The 8,897-nt window shown below is 29.6% G+C and overlaps 1 long non-coding RNA gene across 1 annotated transcript; it reads right to left on the bottom strand.

Moving 5' to 3' along the window:
- Positions 1-5,969: 5,969 nt before the first annotated feature.
- On the bottom strand, positions 5,970-6,867 carry LOC114313229 (uncharacterized). Its single transcript, XR_014360284.1, has 2 exons — positions 6,730-6,867; positions 5,970-6,226 (listed from the first exon to the last, which is right to left on the bottom strand). It is a non-coding gene; the product is annotated as an uncharacterized LOC114313229 (long non-coding RNA).
- Between the last annotated feature and the right edge of the window lie 2,030 nt (positions 6,868-8,897).

The following is an 8,897-nucleotide window of genomic DNA, read 5'->3' as shown; positions in this document are numbered from 1 at the left end:
AGCATTAGGTTTATACTGTGAAACAACTCATTTTTTTCTCTTTTTCCTGATGTGGGATTGTAAAATAAAAGTTAACAATTGTTTGGACGGAAAGTTTATTTTCAATCAAGCAATTTCAGTCGTTCAGTTTTTAATAAGGTCAATCTTAATTTATTTCAAATCAAACAAATCTAAGTAATATATTTTGATAAAACAGCTAAAATCGTGGTTAAACTAGTGAATCAGTCAAACCGAAACGGTTCAGCCTAATCGGTTAAGTCAAAAGACCAATCAATTTACAACAAAATTAATTAATTAAAACCTTTAAATTTTATTTTAAAATTTAAACCATCTTAAACTAAAACATGCACAATACTATAATATTAAATGACAGTATAAGATTCGGTTTATATAAGTGAAACAACTCACTTTTTATTTCTTTTCTCGATGTGCGATTATAATTATTTTAAAGTTAAATATTATGAGAGTTTTAAAATCTCATACAAAATTATTTTTAAAATCAAAACGTCTATGTAAAATTGTACAATTAAAGTTAAATAGAAGCTAACTAAAGGAGATTTTTTTAATTGTTTGAAATTAAGAAAATAAAAAATAAAAAAAAATTGTGTTGATTATAGGGCTTTTTATTAAAAATCTTTTTTTGCTTATATAAATGGGGGCATGAGATTCATTTTATATAAGTGAAACAATTACTTTTTTCTTCTTTTTTCGATGTGGGATTGTAAAATAAAAATTAAATAGAAGTTAATCAATGGAGATTTTCTTAATTGTTTAAAATTAAGAAATTTTAATAATTTTACAATAAGTGTTTGGAGCTCCTAAAAGGTTTCTCCCTAAAAACTCCATCTTTCTTATATAATATATAGATAGATAGTGAAACAAATTTTTCTTTTTCTTCTTCTCCCGTTGTGAGATTATAAAATAAATCATAAACTAATTAGAATTTTATTTTTATATGGTTAAATACAAGTTAACCAATGGCAATATTTTTAGTTGTTTAAAATTAATAAAATCAGTATGAGAAATCGCGATTAAACCAGTGAATTGGTCAAATCTAAAATGGTTCAGCCTAATCGGTTAGGTCAAATGACTAACCAATTTATACAAAAATTAATTAATTAAACCTTTTAAATATTATTTTAATTTTAAAAATTAAACTGTCCTGAATTGAAGTATGCACAATACTACACTATTAAGATACACTTTATATAAGTGAAATAACTCACTTTTTTTTTTTCTTTTTCAGATGTGGGATTATAAAATAAAAGTTAACAATTATTTGGACGGAAAATTTATTTCTAATCAAGCAATCTCAATCTTTCAATATTTAATCAGATCAATCTTTAGTTTATTTCAAATCAAACAAATCTAATCAATATATTTTGATAAAACCGCTAAAATTATGATTAAACCAACAAATCAATTAAATCAAAAAATGATTTAGTCTAATCGGCTAGGTCATAATTAATTAATTAAAACTATTAAAATTTAAACTATATTGAATTGAAACATACACAACATTATAATATTAAATGGGATAGGAGTATAAGATTCATTTTATATAAGTAAAATAACTCATTTTTTTTCTTCTTTTCTCGATGTGAGATTATCAAATAAAAGCTAGCCAATGGAGATTTTCTTAATTGTTTAAAATTAAGAAAATCAAGAAAATTAGTATGAGATATTAAAACTCTCACAAGACTCCTCACTAAATGGGATAGGAGTATAAGATTTCCTTTATATGAGTAAAACAACTCTTTTTTTTTTCCCTTCTTTTCTCGATGTGTGATTATCAAATAAAAAAGCTAACCAATAAAGATTTTCTTAATTATTTAAAATTAAGAAAATAAAGAAAATTAGTATACTATTAAAGATTCACCTTATATAAATGAAACAACTAATTTTTTTTTCCTTTCTGATGTGGGATTATAAAATAAAAGTTAACAATTATTTAAACAGAAATTTATTTCTAATCAAGCAATCTCAATCTTTTTTTTTTTTAATCAGATTAATCTTTAGTTTATTTCGAATCAAACAAATCTAATTAATATATTTTGATAAAACCGCTAAAATCACGGTTAAACTAACAAATTAATCAAATCAAAAATGATTTAACCTAATCAGTTAGGTCATAATTAATTAATTAAAACTTTTAAAATTTAAATTTTATTGAATTGAAACATGCACAACACTATAATATTAAATAGAATGGAAGTACAAGATTCACTTTATATGAATAAAATAACTAATTTTTTTCCCTTCTTCTCCTGATGTGGAAATATCAAATAAAAGCTAGCCAATGAAGATTTTTTTAATTGTTTAAAATTAAGAAAATCAAGAAAATTAGGATGAGATATTGAAACTCTCACAAGGCTCCTCACTAAATGGGATGGGAGTATAAGATTTCCTTATACGAGTAAAACAACTCTTTTTTTTTTTTTTCTCTTCTTTTCCCGATGTAAGATTATCAAATAAAAGCTAACAAAAGGAAATTTTCTTAATTGTTTAAAATTAAGAAAATCAAGAAAATACTAAATGGGATGGGAGTATAAGATTCCCTTTATATGAGTAAAACAACTTCTTCTTTTTTTTCCTTCTTTTTCCGATGTGGGATTATTAAATAAAAGCTACCAAATGAAGATTTTCTTAATTGTTTAAAATTAAGAAAATCAAGAAAATTAGTATAAACTATTGAAACTCTCACAAAATTCCTCACTAAAAACACCATTTTCCTTATATAATATATAGATAGATTGGACTTAATATTGACGCAAAATATCTGTTAAACCGATTGAAATTGAAGAAATAAATTAACTAATGACTTAAATTAATTCCTAATTCTTAAATTTAGTATTTTACATTATAAAATTATAATATAGTTTTTTAACATGCTTGAGCTTGTATAACTCACTACCAATAATTAAAAATAATAATTTTTTTTTACAAATGCATCCTAATTATACCTGTATCTTACTTTTATAAATTTTGTCATATTTCATTTCCCTAACATATCCTATCCATATCCATATTCGTATGCGTGCTTCTTAAGTCACGAAAATATGCTATTCAAAATTTAAGATAAAATTGTGTATATTTTGTTCTCTCCAAACCCTTGCTAAGGCTACAATTTTTTTTTTTTTTTTTTTTTTTTGACTAGTTAGTTTTCTTATATTACTTCAATATTTAAATGTGTTTCCCTAGTTTGTTTATTTAGTTTCAATATCTGGCTTATTTTTTTTGTTCATTTGGACTACATAAAATTGGTACTTCGGTAACAAACATAAAATTTACAATAAATTATCACTCTGTTACCTAACAATGATTAAAAATTTAGATTGGTGGATCGGATTTGGATCGGGATTTCACCATCGTTTGAGATTCAACTATCTGAATAAAAAATATACAAATATAAAATTTACAGTAAATTGGCTCATATAATACAAAACAAGAATTAAAAATTAGATCAATAGGATAGATCCAGATCACGATTCCATAATCTTATGAGATCCTACTATCAGGATTGAAAGTATACCCAAAAAACAATGATAGAGACGTAGTTAAATTCTGAAAAATCACCTAAATTAAGCTCTTAAAATACATAAAAACTTCAAGCACAGCACAGACCAGAAAAAAAAAAAAAAAAAAAAAAATTGAAATTATACGGACAAGATCTCACACAATGACAATTGTAAAGTGATAAAATAAAAACAAGAGTTGTCATACCTTGTTGCAAAAAATCAAAAAGCAGATCAAGTCCGTAACTTCTTCCGAGGGGTTTGAAATATCAAATGGAGAAAGAACAATTGCGATGGAAAAGATGAGAGGGGGAGTGATAGAAAATATAGTGTGAACAACGAGGTCACTGTGAGGAAGGAACTGGGAAGACTTTTGTGATGACTTTTGTAGCGAGAGAACAAATAATTATGAGGAAGGAGTTAGGAAGGAGAGATTATTATTTATTTATTGCCACAAACCAATCAGAAAGTGACATCTGGTACACTGTGAGTAGACCCAGCCAAGTCAGCTAAAGCATAAGGGCATCCACCATGGAATAATTAAAATTGTTTGTTAAAGTGTGTGTTATATGACAAAAAGTGATAAAAGTGAGGCTCACAAATGTTTGTTAAGATGTGTTAAGAATTTGTTAATTTTAGAGAGTGAGTAGTGGTGCAACGGATATCTTAAGGGGTGTGTTAAATATATATATATATATGTGTATATAATAAATAAAATAAATAAATAATTTAGTTTAATCAAAATTTTCAAGCCTAAAATTAAATTTCAAGTCCAAAAACAATCCCAACACGTAAAAAAAAAAACAAAAAAACAAAAAAACAAAACGTTTATGAAACGGCATCTGAGCATAGCTAGCCTACAACTATTGCATTGGGTTGGTTTGAGAAGTCGGTTGATTTTTTGACTTTTTGACTTTTTGACTTATTTAGTACATGCCAAACTAGTCCTAAGTTTTTTATTTTTTTTTATTTTGTGTCGTAGAAATTGAAATGGCATAATAGATAATTGAAAATTTTACTCATAAATTTCATATAAGGGAATGTTGATTTATTTAGTTGTTTGCTTATGAATCAATTAGGCTTTTTGTATTGAAAAGTTTATTTATTTGATTTTGTACTATTTGAGTTTAAGTGAATACCCTTTTGTAATTCATTTTTCTAATTTTCTTATTTATATTTGGGATGAAAATGGAAATGTGAGATGTAAGATTTTTTTGGAGGGAATAGTGGCTGAAGTGTTGGTTGTAGAGCGTGGATATCTACATTTTTGTTAATGTGATTTTCTGGTATTATATTAGAGTGTTATGTTTTGAAAAAGTACAGTAAAGAGTTTTTATGTGTTACATTGATTGGAATATTACGTTTGAAAAAAATACATTAGAGAGTTTTTTTAGAATGTTTCATGTGAGAAAAATACACTAAGGAATTTTTTAGTACGTTAAATTGGAGTGTTACGTTTGAAAAAAATACACTAAGGAGTTTTTTTTAGAATGTTACGTTGTTAGTTTGAGAGAAGTATACTAAAAAATTTTTTAGTGTATTATATTAAAGTGTTACATTTTTTGAGTGTTATGTTTGAAAAAAATACATTAAATTTTTAAGAGTATTATGTTTGAAAAAAATACATTAAATTTTTTTTTTGAAGTATTACGTTTAGTAATTTTAACGTTATGAGAGCATCCACTTTTATCCCTTAATACATAACACACGCATTTATACTTGGCCCTTGATGAAATTTACGCTAGAATAAGATCTTCGGATCCATAAAAAAATAAAAAAAATATTAAACAATTTATAAGATTATTATTTAAAATTTATTAGTGTTCGCCAAACATAGTATCTTTTAGTTTACATATTAAGCGTTTTTTTTTTAGATGGCACATATCAAGCGTTTTAACTAGTGCCCAACCACGTAATGGCGTTTGATGGAGTGCTTAGTGGCAAAAGCTCAAAAATAATTCTTTCATCATGTAATTCATAGTTTTGGTTGGTAGTATAGTGGATTGACTTCATCGAATTCTACTTCTTTTTTTTCTTTTTCTTTTTTTTTGGGAGGAAATTATGACATAGTCTCCGTATTTTGATCTTTATATTATTTTGATCCATATAAATAAATTATTTAATATTATTCAAATAAATATATGAGGATGCATACGATAGTGTTATCTATATATATTTATAGTCAAACCATACGAGTGTTTATAAATAAATTATTTAAGACTATTCAAATAAATACATGTGGTTCCAATTTGATGTTTATTACTAGTTTTCATAATTGTTGACCATACTGTTTTCTAACCATTCCAACTCAATTTTAGGAGCAAAATGAAAGAAAAGAAAAGAAACACAAAAATTGATGGATTCTCTAATTCACATAACCTTTAAATTCATAGCCAAAAAAAAACTATTGCACAAAATGCTGGCTATGATGTGGAAAATAAGAAATGGATGTAGTCAAACTCAAGCCAAAATGAAATAATTATATTCACTCAAACATTTCAACAAACAGTACCAGTACATTGTGCTACCCAGTTACGAAAATAGAACATTGTGTTTATTCATTACCAAAATAATGGTAAAAAGAACACATCAATGTATTACCGCCAGCTATCTTCAATCAAAATGCACCTCCCTGTTCTCCTAATGTGTTTGCAGTGGTCGGCAATGGTGGATCTTGGAAAAAGTGGTTGTGCATGACATGGTGGGAGCAACTGACAAGATGCAAAACGACACATTACTCATGGTGGTTCTTTAATGCTTTTGGGGTCATTCAGAAAATTGAAACATATGGTGAAAGTAACGAATTTTTTCATACACCCAACTCTTTCATGCAAGTTCTTGACCTACTTTACTCATGTCTTCCACAGCTTTGAGAGTAACAGAAAAGGGATATCAACTGTTAAATGAAAATGCAAGGAGAAGCTTTCATCAATGCACCTAATATGTATGTTTTTGTTATCGTATCTATATTTTCTTACGAAACTATATACAAATTGAACCATTAATAGAGAAACCAGCCCTCGTTGATAACTAGTAACCTCGTATGCATCTACTATTATTTTTCCATATCCAAAAATATTTAAGCAAGTAACAATGTGAGCTCCAACCTATTTGAAACTACTGTGCCATAAATAGTTGATGCAGATGTCTTATGGCTTCTGCCACATCTAGGAAGCGACATATTTTTAATCTGATACGATATAACAATATTTACCTTAGTATTTAAGGGAGAACAAAGGCTGAAGAATGGATTTGCTATAAGAATCAGCCCAATCCAGAGATTCCCACCATTCATTATCTCCCCAAATGTGCTGAAGCGCAGGTGGTGCTGATGCTTGCCCGTTATCCATGTGCAAAGTAAGAGGTAGTCTCCTTAATGTGTGACACTTGTCTACAACAATATCTTTCAGAGATTCACATACCATTATGCCCTTACATATGCTCTTCAATCTTGGTAGACTTAACAGTTGTAATCTCTTGAAATTGCGGAGTGTGATTGTGTTGCTATCCTCTTGATGATGACCCTGATCGCTCATCTCTACTTCTACAAATATGTCCTCCACATGTTTACAATAAGACACTTCAAGTTGCTCGAGGTTTGGGAAGTTCTGCAACAACTTAGCAGGGAAAATATTCCTAATACTGGAACATCTACAGAAGTACAATTTCTTAAGGTTAAAGGAAACACTGTATGGAGGAACAACTCCGTCAAAGAATGCCCTAAAATTGGGTAATTCAAGAAACAATAATGACTCAACAGTTCTTAGTGGAATTTGACTATCTTCTAAGGAGGATGATGACGAAAAGATGGATTCTATCCTATTACAGTATCGGAGATGACATGTTCTTAAATCTCTAGCATCCCCCAATGACAGAATATTTGATAAACTAATGAGATTGTGGCATTTTTTAATCTCAAAGAACACTATCTTTCTTGGGAGCACTAGCAAATCTATTCCACTTAAAAAAAGTATAGACTCAACATTAACACGAACTTCATTTCCCATGGTGCTGATGGCATATTCTAAACCATTTCCCACTATAAGACTGTAGTTTTCCAAGCTTTGACATTGTTGAGACGTCACATAACTAGTAAGCTCTTGCACATTCAGTAAGTGAGCACGGAGAACTTTTAATTGCCTCAAGCATAAGAGCTCTTTTGCTAACACTTTTGCTCTTGTTGCATCAATTCTAAGGCATTAGAGTTGGGACAGTCTGCATGTCACGACCCAAACCCGCCCCTAGGGGTTTAGTACCGTAACCGTCCAGTAATCCGAGATTACCGAAGGCCTGCTTAACTGTAGAACAGTAAAACAGAGTACAGGGGCATGGCGGAAGCCAATACAGTAAATAAACAATGTCCAATGAGCTGTGACAGTCTGTATGCAAAAAGATTTTTCATATATTTATATATGAACAGTACAGAACAGTATGTACAACATTTATAGTCAATCAGAACAGGGACCCAATCCCTATTAAACAGTACAGTACAAAAGCATTCAGTCTATACAGTTATACAAAACAGATACAGAGACAGACGGGGAAATTAAAACACCCCTAAGCCATAGCTTGGCAGGCTCGGAACCTCGCAGTGAGGCACAGTAGTTGGCTTGACAAAAAGGGAGTCTGACCCACGCTCCTAGCTCTGGTCTGGTGCCTGAACACCTACATATATATATATATATATATATAACAGTGAGCTAAAACCCAGTGAATAACATAATGCGTAAAGAGGTTAAGAATGAATGTCCTTTCAGTAATGAAAACAGTTCATTGATTCAGTATATCAGTCATTCAATCATAACAGTCATATGTGGTACATCCATTAGCATAGCAGTACAGTAAAGAGTAGGTCTTAAAAGACCGAACAGTAAATGATGGTCATCATATCAGTAAACAGTAGTGGTTCCAACATGGGAACCAACAGAGATCTCTGTAACAGTAGCAGTAACAGTAAACAGTAGTTGTTATGGATGCCACAATACAGTTCAGAATAGAGGACATACATTTATTCAGTTAACAGTATCAGTTCAGAAAGCAATTCAATTAACAGTCAGAAAATATTCATCTTTGAACATATCTTTACATAATTGTTACTCACAGAGTTCTGGGCTAAGCAGCTGGAGCGCGTCTCCGAAAGCCAACCCTAAACAGTGATAGAACGAACATACACTAAGTTCACATTCGGGAAACAAAGACTCAGTCCCTACTTAGACTCGATGTGGTTCTACATCTATATCCTCATTAAGATGTCTTAAACTAGTGTCGACGTCCCCGAACGCCCCGGGAGGAACGAGCTCCCGTTCCGTTCATTTTGGGGTCACTACAGCTCAGGACTCTCCAAATTGTCACGGTTCTAAGTCTGAACCAAAGAGTCCAAAT

Source organism: Camellia sinensis, chromosome 2 (assembly GCF_055761805.1).
Source record: "Camellia sinensis isolate YWXY chromosome 2, ASM5576180v1, whole genome shotgun sequence".
Classification (NCBI taxonomy): Eukaryota; Viridiplantae; Streptophyta; class Magnoliopsida; order Ericales; family Theaceae; genus Camellia; species Camellia sinensis.
This window is presented reverse-complemented; position numbering and strand designations above follow the sequence as displayed.